The sequence below is a fragment of the Mus caroli genome, unplaced genomic scaffold, assembly GCF_978045245.1.
Source record: "Mus caroli unplaced genomic scaffold, Mus_caroli_1 scaffold_16, whole genome shotgun sequence".
Classification (NCBI taxonomy): domain Eukaryota; kingdom Metazoa; phylum Chordata; class Mammalia; order Rodentia; family Muridae; genus Mus; species Mus caroli.
In genome coordinates this window covers 91,840,508-91,852,858 of record NW_028227271.1, presented here as the reverse complement: position 1 = coordinate 91,852,858, position 12,351 = coordinate 91,840,508, and the positions used below count along the sequence as shown (strand labels likewise).

General features: G+C 46.0%; 1 protein-coding gene across 7 annotated transcripts in view; it reads right to left on the bottom strand.

The window, feature by feature from the left end:
• Positions 1 to 12,351, bottom strand: part of Pdzd2 (PDZ domain containing 2) — a 372,386-nt gene that overhangs the window by 248,880 nt on the left and 111,155 nt on the right. Inside the window, exon 1 of one of the 7 annotated variants that reach the window (XM_029469411.2) lies at positions 6,429 to 6,506. The exons of the other annotated variants lie outside the window; for them this stretch is intronic. The gene's annotated coding sequence lies outside the window, so the exon portion shown is untranslated. Of the gene's footprint in view, positions 1 to 6,428; positions 6,507 to 12,351 lie in introns of those variants that run through there. 7 annotated transcript variants of the gene reach the window in all.

The following is a 12,351-nucleotide window of genomic DNA, read 5'->3' as shown; positions in this document are numbered from 1 at the left end:
GGCAAGTGCTCTACCACTCAGCTAGAACCTCAGCCATTTTTGCATGTTGTATTTTGAGAAATGGTTTTACTAAATTGCCCAGACTGGCTTTGAATTTGTCCACTCAAGCCGATCTTCCTGTCTCAGCCTCTTGAATAACTGGGGATCACAGCCTTGTGGCACCTGATATGTCAAATTTTAGGATTAATCTTCTTCAGTGGACTGCAGAAAATACTCCATGAGACCTCACGTTTGCCACTGTGTAGCTAGAGTTAGGTGGCAGACCCTGGTGTTCCATGATACAGTAAGTCCAAGACAACCTTTATGACTAAAGGAGAGGCTTCTGACCCCAGCTTGACTCGCTTCCGAAAGCTTCTGGTCTCTAAGTGAAAGTTCTACCTCCCTTTTCTTCCACTTCCTACAAATTTTCTGTATGAGAGACTTTGGAGTATAGCGTGAATGCTGGCATTCCTGATATGCCGATATACAATGGCTCTCACTTTCTAACCCAGAGACTGCATCTCAAGGCCACCTGATACCGTCAAGTCCTCTGTCTCTGAGCATGATGGAGCTGGACAAGAAGACTTGTCAACTAAATGGCCTTCTCAAGCAGACCATGGATAAGACATTGTCATAGTATGGGCTGGCTCCTGATGGTGGTTTCCCACCTCTGCTTCTGTGGCTGCCCTGGTTCTTTGGTGACTAACAAGGAGGCCTGACTCTACAGATGTGAGGATTCTAAAAAAACAGAAGGGGGCCCTTTGAGAAAATGCGTTCAGGAAACTATGGAAAAGGGCAAACTCTAATTCCAAGGCTTGTTTGTCTATCTTCTGAGACAGGTAGGATCTAACATGTTAACTAGCATCTTCCAGTGTCATTTGTTCCTGTGATGTCAAAAGTTCCCCTTGATGTATAAACTGAAACCAAGAAGTAAGAGGCCATAGTTCCAACTCTACTCCTCCCCAGTCCCACCAGAACAAAGTACAACCACCTTCATTGATTTAGACACTGCGTTTCTTTATCATTGTGCTCCTTAAGGAAGGGTTCTGGTATCTTTAAAATAGTGCATTTGATAGACATTCATACAATCTAACATCATTACTAAAAGACTGAAAAAAACTTGAGGCACAGTGGGGGGATGCAAAGATCCTGCAGTCAAAAGAGTGACAAAACAGTTGTCCTTTCAACTAGTGGCTCTCAGCCTTCCTAAGGCTGTGACCCGTCAACACAGTTCCTCTTGCTGTTGTGACCCCAACCAGAAAATCGTTTTCACTGCTACTTCATAACTTTAATCTTGCTATGACTCATAATGTAAACATCTGTGTTTTCTGATGGTCTCAGGCGACCCCCATGAAAGGGTTGTGCGACTCCCAAAGGGGTCCACAACCCCCCATGCTGCCTTAAACGCATGGTCGTTCCTACTCTAGCTGACCTTTACCGTGGCACACAGTTGACCTTGCACCCTTTTCTTTTGTTTACTCTTGTTCTCGATGGTGAGGAAATGATGTCATACTTTTCAGTTTTGGAGCTGGCTCTGCTACCTGTGCTCGCCCACTTGTTGAATAAGATTTCCTGTCTGTGGACCCTGGCCAGTCCAGCAGCAGACCTGCCAGGCCTGGTGACCTAACTCCACATCCTCTGCATCTTCACACGTGCAAATTCACATCAACTCTGGTGGCCCTGAAACCTGCCAACACTTCCCTTCCCATGAGCCCGGGGTGTAACAGGCTAATCATTTCGATGCTCCCCTCCGCAAGTAGTGTGCACAGGCTCTGTGTTGCTAATGATGCTGCCGATGAGTTTAGGGATAACAGACAGCTATGCACAGGATAAACCAAGAAGACACACTGCAGCAGCATCCTTACAGACTGAGACCCTGCTAAAGCTCTGGGCAGTGGTACAAACATTAAAATAGTAACAGTCTGTGTAGCACTGCTTCCTCTTTTGTCAGAGGCAGAGCCATAGAGCTACAGATCACCACGAAGGTTCTCCACGTATAAACAGCAAATAGGTTAGATGCATCCCAAGCATAACACAAGATCCTGCTTATTTGCACAACCGAGCGATTCTTCCTTTTACAAATTGCATCACTGCAGTGTTTCCATAAATAGCCGGCCTCCCTAATGACTCAATCACAAACTCTTCTTTAAAAAAAAAAAATGCATTTTTTTTCAAGATCACAACTCCCACAAAAAATGCGGTGCAATTAAAAATGAAAAAAAATATTGTACGTAAGTGAAAAGACAAGAAAAAACCCCTAGAGCTGAGAGAACTCAGAGTATCTTGATGGTTTTGCTAAAGCTCTGAGAAACCATCCTGTCTTAGTGCTCTGCAAGCCAAGCATCCCTCGGACCCCACGTGTAGACAGTGCTCCAAGCTGCTGGGTTCTGTCTGGGGCAGGTTCATCTGTTACTATCATTGCTTATTCTTAGCATCTCCCTCAGGATGGCCTAGTCCAAGAAATCCCATGACCCCCAGATCAAAGTGAGTGAGAGTCCACTCTGAGATCCTTGTGAATTCTCTGTTGTTCATTCCTGATCCTTCCCGATAGTCAACAGCAGCCAATGAATGAGACTCTAGAACTAGGATGGGGGAATCTAGGGTTACCTGGACAGCCGCTCCTTACAGATCTCCTGCCCCAGACAGACAGGCCTCAGACCCTTTCTTCCATTTCAGAAGCTGTCTTAGTGGCAATGGAAATGCTTCCTGAGAGGAAACACAGAGAATCCTATTCAGCAGGCTCTCTTAGTGCCCATTGTGTGACAGTCTTTGAGCCTGGCTTAGGAAGGTTTGCTATAAACCTGTTTGAGACGGGAGAGACACAGTGGTGTCAGACCCCCGCGCCCGTGACACCATCACGTTGGCTTAAGAAGCTTTGATAAAACCAAATTCTCTGCCGTTTTCTTCTTCATCCTTTTTTACTTCCACAAACAGACCCGGCTCCCAACGTGACCTACTTTCCCTTCCTTTGTGCCTATGCAGAACTGACAGAGCTTTTTCTTTAGCCTAATACTATCAGCGACATGCTTTTCATCTTTAGGAAAAGAAAGGCCTGTGTCCATCTGCCAGAGGTCACAAGTGTCAGTGAAAAGACCTACCAAGACTGAGGAGTTATAGCAACTTCACTGGAAGACTTGCATGAGAAAAACAAACAAAAAACAAAACAGCAACAAAATCTAGATCTTGACCTTTGGAGAGAGTTCACGTTTAGTTGAAAGTGTTCAACAAGAATCAAGATGTTATTAATGAACTAAGTGGCTGCAAGATTTCTCTAATAGCCTAAGACCTCTTCCTCCAGTAGCCGTGGCTGGGCCTGGAGTCCTGCCACGCTGTGACCCGCTCAGCTCTTCCAAACTCTGCATTGTGCATTAAAAATTAATTGCCCTCTTCCAAGTCTTCAGAGACTCAGAACATGGCAGGGTTTTAAAGGACAAGGAAGAAAGCTATAAAACTAAGGCTCAAGTGCTCCGTTTGGATAGAAACCTGGTGCTATTAGTCAAAATTAAGTTGGTATTGACTTTACCTTCTATTTTTACCTTGGAGGTTGTGCGCCTTTCAATGTTTGATCTGTGTCCCTCTTCAACACTGAGACTCCAAATTACAAGTGGTAACTGAGAGGCAAGCACTCGCTCGTGACGTTGGAAATGTCACTGTTGGCCTGAAACTCTGGCACTCCATGGGGCTCAGAGCTTCTCTTTAATCCTCTGGGAGGAGAACAGAGCCTGTTCTGAGTTTACTAGACAGACTTCAAAGGTGACACACCTGTAGCCTTGAGAGTCACTTGCATTTACTCCTAGCCCGGGTAGCTCAGACACACGATTTCCAGGCTGTCCAGTCGGGTCAGCATATTAACACTGTGTGGAGTGGGACTCAGCAGCTTCATTGCCCACAGGGATGTAAGATGCGTACCTCGAGGCTTCCATGTAAACCTCATTCCATCCCTGCAGCTGGTAAATAGGTCATCCTTGCATTCATTCATGCTGTGTTTACCTTAACCTGGGGGTAGCACTGTGCACAGTACCGAGATGATCTACCCATCATCAATGAACATAAGGAATAGAGAAAGTCTAGGATGCATTCGCGTCTCCGCCATCATTTCTCTCTGCGTGGAACCCCACTGAGTCCCTAAGCCTGTTTAGTATTATAGGACCTTTGGTGCAACTGTGACATTAGGTGGGAAGGGTGGAAGAGCCACTCTGTCATACCCTTTAATTCTGCTCCAATTTCGTCTCATCAGTGCTGCTGGCCTGGCCCTAGTTCTAACTGCCCAGGCCTCATTGTAACTTACGCTCACAGTAGCATCTGGGGATGTCACCCTGTCCCCTGAGTGGATGGCTGTGCTGTGCTACAGGTTTCTTGTTGGCCTTTCCTTCTGACGTTCACCAGCCTCTGGAGGCCTGGCACTCTTCATCTGCATTGTGTGCTGGTTCCAGGCCCTCTACTATAAACACTCCCACCTCTCCTGTGCAGAGACCTAACGCCCGGCTAGGTCTGGGTTTTGTGAAGTTGGCACTGCCCCCTAACCCTTTGCCTTGGATTGGGTATAGTGGCACCAGGCGAAAACAGAGGCTTGCAAAGAACGTCCAGAGCAATGGTTTGCTTGCTCCCAATTTATTGCCTTGTTTTCAAATACAGTAGTAAAGCAACAGAAAGCCTTCGGTGATCCTCTCGACTTAAACTTGGACAAAGTGAATCGGCCAAAAGCTTAAGAGACCTAGACAAATCTCCCCTCAAGAAACATGGATTTAATCAGGATTGTTGGCACATACCTTTCATCCCATCACTCAGGAGGCAGACGCATGCATATCTCTGAGTTTGAGGTCAGCCTGGTTTACGTAGTAAGTTCCAAGACAGTCATCTCTCTCTCTCTCTCTCTCTCTCTCTCTCTCTCTCTCTCTCTCTCTCTCTCTCGCTCAGACACACACACACACACACACACACACATGAACCTAAGAAAGAAAGAAAGAAAGAAAGAAAGAAAGAAAGAAAGAAAGAAAGAAAGGAAGGAAGGAAGGAAGGAAGGAAGAAAGAAAAAAGAGAGAAAGAAAAGAGGAAGAAAGAAAAATTAAAGAAAGAAAAGAAAAAGAAAGAAGGATTAAAAAATTGAGGGAGCTAGAGAGGTGGCTCAGTGGTTAAGAGCACTGACTGTTCTTCCAGAGGACCTGGGTTCAATTCCCAGCAACCATATGGTGGCTCACAACTGTCTGTTAACTCCAAGATCTGACACCCTCACACAGACATGCAGGCAAAACCCTAATGCATATAAACTAAAATAAATGAAGTATTTAAAAAAGAAAAAAAAAAAACTGAGGCACAAAGAGAGGGATCCTAGATTAACAGATGGAAAAGCGAGAACCCAAAGAAGGACACTAAGTTAGCCCGTGGGGGACCCTGCCTGACTCAGTCCAGCACTGCTTGGCCAGCAACGTGATCACCAATACTTGCTTCATGTCTTTGGGCCTTAGCTTCCTCTTCATTAGTACTGCAGATAATAAGGCCATTGAAAAACTTTAAAGGATCCTCATCTCTTTATAGAGGGTGGGTATATAGACATGGCCCAGATGAGGCTGGTTTGTTGTTGTTGTTGTTGTTTTTAAATCACATAACAGAGAACTGGATATAAAGCAAGGAGTCGTTTGTTGTGAAAGAGCAGTAGACAGTGAGAGTCAGATCACACACCTGTAATCCCAGCACCCAGGAGGTAAGAGGATGGAAGACGGGGAGTTAAAGGTCAGCCTTAGCTACATAGCAACTTTGAGGCCAACCTGTGGTATATGGAGTCCTACCTCAATTTAAACAAAAAAAAAAAAAAAAAGAAAGAAAAAAGAAAAGACAAGGAAAAGGGGGAAAAGGCAAAGAAGAAAAATATCAAAATGTAGGAACAGGAACATATAGACAACACCAAAACATTTTCTACCTGACATATCCCAAGGGCCTTATTGAATAGGGATGTCCCAGGGTTAGACATTTGAGAATGGCTCTCTATTGCATACCTCCTTGAAGCCATCACTCAGAGGGAAGACTCTGGGAGGTCCTGTGCTGTAGAAAGCCGTTTAAGGCTCAAACTCTTACAGTGGAGCCTCTGAGATTTATTAGCATACAGAACTCTGCCTTTCACACCTACCCATTAGCATCATCTGGGTTCCACGGTATGGGAGATAATGCCGTTAACAAAGTTTGGTTTTGTTTACATTTTAAACACAAAACAATGTCCAGCAAAAACCCAAGCGGGCAGAACGCTTTAAGTCCGAGTCACAGCTCACGTTAGGCACACACTCATAGTCCCAGCCCACTTCGGGCTTCTCAGTCTTACTCATGACAGAGGGTCATTGCAAAGGCAAGCGGTGGCCTCTGCCTTTGCCAGCCACCTCTCCTGGGAGTCTGGGACACACAGCATGCTGTCAGCAAGCCACCCAACACAGAACTAAATCACAGCGCTGCCTCCTCACCTCAGGGCTGTGCCTCTGCTTGCTTGGAGACTGCTCCAGGACAACTAATTGCTTTTCAGCCCAGGCTCCACAGCTTTCTCACATCCAGTATTCCCTAGGGCCATACATATTTGCTCAAGCTGTATCAGAGAGCAGGATGGAGGGAGAGGAGATGGAGGGGAGGGAGGGGGGAGAAAGAGAGCACACAGTGGTGGGCAGGAAATTGTTTTTCATCTTCATTACAAGTTGCGTTACCATTTTTAAAGCCTTTCACTTAAAAAAAAATTAAGAAGCACTCTTCCAGTTGTGTCTTTGGGAATTCAGGCTGTAGTCTGAGACAGAGAGCTACAGGGAGACATGGCTACCACCACTTGTCTAGAAGTGAGAAAGGGCGCCATCCATGGAGGAGCAGGTGCGGGTCTCCTCTCTAGTCACTGTCAACAGCACCATGGCAGGAGGGCCAGTGGGCCCGAGACGGTTTGCATGGATGCCAGATGTGCCTAGTGAGGGGTGCCTGAAGAGAGAGCCATCAGTGATGGGCTAGAGCAGAGCAGCCCAGTCTCTGTCTGCTTCCTTTGGGCAATTCTGAGGGAAGGATGGCAAGCTCATAAGTGAGCTGAAAGTAGGGTACTGCACGATGAAACACAGCAGGAGGTAGAACAATCTAGAATGTGGGTCAGGTGGACACGGGCAGGTTCTTTTCATTGCATCTCTGTACTTGGTGTGTGTTTATGTGCCGTGGCGTGCATACTTAAGTTAGAGTTGTGATAACTTGTGGGAATCAGTTCTCTCTTTGGGCTACTGTGGGTCCTGAAGATCAAACTCAGGTCAGCAGGCATGGTGGCAAGCGCCTTTATTAGCTGAGCCACCTTTCGAGAATGCGTGTGCAGGTGCATTTTATTTTTTCTTAATGAGAAGGAAATGAAAGCTTTCTTCCAGATTCTTCAGGTTGCCCGGATATGTATAAACCAAAAACTTGAAGCTACCCTCTCTTCCTGAGGCAAGTATCCCAGAGGCTCCAGGAGAAGTTTTGGACATCTGGTCTAGAGAGACATCTCATGACCTCAATGTTCAGAGTTTATTTCCCACGCCCGAGACCTGAAGGGTTGGAAGGGGAAGGCAGAGATGAAGAGGGACAAGAGTGGACAGAAACAAGAAGCTGCACTTAGAAACAGTGACCCAGAGTCCCCAAGCCTTTTCTAATCTTAACAAAGGGGAAAGTAAAGAGTGACAGTTTTGTTGTCCGCCCCCCACCCCCGCCCCCAACAGGGCTGAAGAGATGACTTAGTGGTTGAGGGCATTCGCTGCTCTTGCAGAGAACTAGTGTTTAGCTCCCAGCACCTACATCAGGTGGTTCACAACCACTTGTAACTGCAGCTCTGACGCCCTCTTCTGGCCTCCATAGGCATTGCCATACATGTTCATACACGCTCACAATGACAAGAACAGATAAATAAACTGAAAAGGTGGTCCATAGAGTGCTCTGCTACTTTTTCGTAAGCAATGTCACCCTCGGGTAGACCAGCAAATGGGAATGTGTGGCGGGTTGTCATTAGGTCATTTCCTCAATGCTATGATAAAGTACCTGACAGAAACAACTTAAAAGGAAAGACGGCATTGTTCTGGCTCACGCTGTGAGGCTACGGTTCGTGGGATACAGCTAGGCCTAGTGCATCTGCACTTAGAGACTGGAGCAAGACAAATGCTTGGGCTCAGGTTGTCCCTTTAAATTCAGTCTGGTCTCCAGCTCACAGTTTGGGTAATTCTTTCTACCTCAACTATCCTAATTTACAATTCCCTTCATAGATGTGCCAAGAGGTTTGTTTGTCTTCTAGGTGACTGTGGTGGTTTGAATAAAAATGGCCCCCATAGGCTCATGTATTTGAAGGTTTGGCTCCCAGCTGGTGGAACTGTTTGGGAAGGATTAGGAAGTGTGGCCTTAGGAGAGGAGGTGTGTCATACGGAGTGAGTTTTGAGGTTTCAAAAGCCTATACCATTCCCAGTTATCACCTCCCTCCTCCCTCCCTCCTTCCCTTCTTTTTTCCTCCCTCTTTCTTTCCTTCCCTCCCTCCCTCCCTTCCTCTACCGAATGCTTCTGGATCAGGATGTAAGCTCTCAGCTACCACTCCAATGCTATACCTGCTACCTGTTTCTATGTTCCCTGCTATAACAATCATAGAACCATGAGCCCCAATAAGCATATTTTGGTCATAGTAATAGAAGAGTAACTAAGACAGCGATAATTGACCCTATCAAGTTGACAATCAATATTAACTGCCACAGATGGAGAGTAGAAAGACGCTGGGTTCTGAGTCTAGAGCAGAAGTTGGTTGACATTCACTATGGCATCCAGGTATTCCTCTCTCTGATGTCCCACAGTCAGACTGCCCCCAGAGATGGATGCCTTCTGAGCTTACCTGTTTTGATGCCTGTGGTCTAGCCAGAGCTTGAGGTTACAGCTCAGAGATCCGTGTTCTCTAATGCCTGGCACACACTGAGTACACACATTGTAATCAGAGGACTGCCTTGTCTCTGTTAGCTGTATGTGCTTTAACCACGGCTAGAAACTGGCCACTTTCACCTTGTGCCAAGTGTGTTTGGATGCAACTAATTAAGTGCTTGTCTGAGCTATACTCCTTTGCTGGTTTCTGATTCTCTTACAGGAAGCCTTGGTCTGTGGATTGCTGGATCAAGGGGTCTCCATAGGCTAGAGGCACATCTCCAGCTACCTAGTCTGCTTTCTTTTTTTTTTTTTTAAGTTTATTTCATTTATTTCACATATATGAGTACACTGTAGCTGTCTTCAGATACACTAGAAGGGAATATCAGATCCCATTATAGATGGTCATGAGCCACTATATGGTTGCTGGGATTTGAACTCAGGACTCCTGGAAAAGCAGTCATCATTCTTAACCTCTGAGCCATCTCTCTAGTCCCCCACCCCCATCCTGCTTTCTTGTTCACATCAATCCTTCCTTGTCTCTGCTTCTCAGAGGTTCCATGTTTCGAATTCGAAATTATATTTGAGAACATACACATATCATTAAAACTTATGTGAAGAATTTGCCAAAGTGGGTTCCTTCTAAATTCTTTCCTTCCAGGGTGGTGCCAAAAGACTATTTACTCTTCGTGGTCAGTTGTGGTTTTGTTAAGGTTCATGAGTCCCACCCCTGCCCCCGCCCACCCCGCCCACTTTCTTTTTGTCTATTCTAATCAAGAAAACTGCATAGCCTTTAAGCACCACACTCTATGGCAGAAACAGACAGCGCGCAGCATGCTGGGTACTGCCTTGGGTAAACGTAGAAAGCATCAGCCTGCAAGTCTCGTACCACAGAGTAGAGAGCTGCAACCCCTGGCACAAAGGGACTCAGTGGGGACATGCTGATGCTGGCAAGGTTCATCCTGAGCGACTAAGGGTTATCCTCAGAGCTCCCTCCCCCTCCACCCCCCAGCTTCCACGAACACTGTCACTGCCCTTACATACCAGTAACTCTTATATGAATAAAATAGACATTTGGATTTCAAATAACCCCAGGCAGTGTTTAAAAATCATATCCTTAATTATCCATTCAGCCGAGCTCCGCCCTGACTTCAAGTTAGATTATTCCCAGTTTGATCATTGCTAAGGGGAAGTGGTGGGGGATGGGCAGAAGAAGGGCTAAAAACGGCCTGTATGTCTCAGGCCGAGTGTAAACATCTGGAGGGGCTGCCACCCCAATATGGGGCTTGCGAGAAGCTTAGGCTGGCTCTTGGATTTAACGTTCCATTTAAAAATCTCCTTCTCCAGTCCTGATTTCATCTACTGCTCCCATCTGATAGCTTTTGATTTACGGCTCTGCTGGTTGTCCTTGGCAGCCGCGAGACACACGGCATCTGTCAAAGTTGATGGACACTAGTGATTCGGTATTGATTAGCTGCAGTGGAGGGGAGGAAAGGTCCACTCTGGCACAGGAAGCATCCATATCCTTCACTTGCTTGTGGTTTTCAAGCTCTTAGACGGTACGCCAGGCAAGAGAAAAACAAACCCAGGCAAGGATAAGGAGAAACCGGAATCCTCCCGCGTCACTGGTGGGCATGTAACGTGGTACAGCCACTGTGGAAAAGCCTGACAATCCCTCAAGAAGGTAAACAGAATCACCACACAACCCCTGCAGTCCCATTCCTTGGCTCCACACTCAAAGAGTGGAAAACACATGCAGAGCTACAGCCCTGTACACCAAGTCCACAGCAACACTATTCACAATAACTAGCCACTGGAAACAACCCCAAAGAGTCACTGGTTAATGAACGGATAAGGAAAATACTGCACATTACATACAGTGGTATTTCTTTTTTTGAGGCAGTTTCTATATCCCAGGCTGGCATCGATTTTGATATCTAGCCGAGGACCTCTGATCTTCCTATAGACACTCCTTGGTACTGAGATTATGGTATGCATCACCATACCCAGTTTATATAATACAGCGACCAAGGCCATGCTAGGCAAGCCCTCTACTATCCGAAATACATGCCTAGTCCCACTATTATTTGACCATGAAAGACATGTTATAATTGATATATGCTATAGCTTGGATGAACTCTGGAACAATATATGCTAAGTGAAAGAATCCAGAGGCTAACATGTTGTCTAATCCCATCGATCCACAGAACAGTTAGCAAACCAGTGGTTGCCAATAGCCGCAGAGAGGGGACAAGGAGAGGTACTGTTTAATAACGGTGGCATGTGTCACTTGTAAGATGATGAAACAGTTCTGGAAACAATGATGATGATTATAAAACGGGAAGCCACTTCAAGCCACTGAATTGGACAGATTGAAATGATAAATCTCGGGCTTCACGTATTTTACCACATGCACCACAGGAGAATTTGTTCTGTTTGGTTACCCCTGCCCTGTCTCCAGTACCCTGCCTTTTTGCCTGTGCCTGCTGGTGTGTGTGTGTGTGTGTGTGTGTGTGTGTGTGTGTGTGTGTGACTTCTGATATTTGAACACAGCTGGAATTATTTTTTTAAATGACGTATGTTACCGTTTGCTAACTATGTATATACCTGAGTATGTACACGTGAATGTAGGTGCCCATGGAATTCAGAGGAGCACATCACACCCCTTAGGGCTAAAGTTACACACCATTGTGAGCCGCCCAGGTGGGTGCTAGGCAGCTCTGCAAGAACAATATTCTTAACAGCTGAGCCCCTGCCTGGGCTTCATAAACTCTACATATCTAATCAAGAGTTCGGCGGGGATGTTTCCCATGGCTGGGTGTGGCAACTGTGAGTGCCCATTCTGTCCATATTCATATCACAGCCTTTAGCTAATGATCTCCGTCCTACACACCCAAAGGGACATGCTTCTCTCTTCCGTCTGATAATCACCAAATCCATTTGGTCTTCACAAAGTATCAGTCTAGCCTGTAACTCGACTCGTGACTTTCAAATATAGTCAGTACATGGTACAGAAAACAAGTTTAAGTTAATAGGTTGTGCCGTAGACAGCCTCCCCCTGCCCCAAGATGCGCTGCTCTGACTGAACAGGAATGAGCTCTGGTGCTTTGGAACAGCTGCCCCTAACATCTTAGTTTCTGCCGTAAACTTGAAGATCCCTAATCTAGCCACTTAAAGGAAGTAAGAAGATACACATGGAGCCTGAAAGCTCAAATCACCAAATTCATATTCAGTGGGATTTCCTTTACAACATGTAACCAAGCACGAGAGGTGTACAGCAGGGAACTAGACGTTCTGGCCAGTGAACACAGAATCCCACCCGGTGCCCATTAATCCAGAAGACTGAATTCCCAGAGGTCCGAGTCAGGAACTTTCCAGGGCATCACCGAGCTCCCACACTTGATCCCTTAACTTCGGCCTCTTTGGACCACATTGGATGAAGAGTACATTTTAGTCTTCCTCAAACCCTCCCAGGGTAAATTCTAAGCTGTCTATGAACTTGTC